Source organism: Antrostomus carolinensis, unplaced genomic scaffold (genome assembly GCF_000700745.2).
Source record: "Antrostomus carolinensis isolate BGI_N321 unplaced genomic scaffold, ASM70074v2 scaffold37628, whole genome shotgun sequence".
Classification (NCBI taxonomy): domain Eukaryota; kingdom Metazoa; phylum Chordata; class Aves; order Caprimulgiformes; family Caprimulgidae; genus Antrostomus; species Antrostomus carolinensis.
Genome location: NW_010332971.1, coordinates 6,318 through 6,628, shown reverse-complemented (window position 1 = coordinate 6,628; position 311 = coordinate 6,318). Strand labels below are relative to the sequence as shown.

The following is a 311-nucleotide window of genomic DNA, read 5'->3' as shown; positions in this document are numbered from 1 at the left end:
AACCAGGCTGTGACACCCACCCAGGCCAGTCCCCCATGCTGGGAGATGCACCCCGGGGAGATGGGCTGCCCAGCCCTCACCTCCTGCAAGGTACAGGGGACACACCCCTTCCCTCCACTATGGGGGGAGACCTGTGTCCCCCCTCCAGGGATGCTCCGCTCCTGCAGCTGCTGTGACCTGCTGGGTGGGGGCAAGGAGGTCCCAGGTCAGTGACTGAGATGGGGAGGGCAGCTGGAGGGGACATGCGTTTTTGTGTAGGACAGAGTACTGCAGGGATGCTCGCACCCATGAGGTTTTGGAGCAGCTGGTGA

The 311-nt window shown here is 63.7% G+C and overlaps 1 protein-coding gene across 1 annotated transcript in view; it reads left to right on the top strand.

The window, feature by feature from the left end:
- LOC104529412 (laminin subunit gamma-3-like) overlaps positions 1-311 on the top strand; it is a gene marked incomplete at its 5' end in the record, with an annotated part of 10,852 nt that overhangs the window by 6,503 nt on the left and 4,038 nt on the right.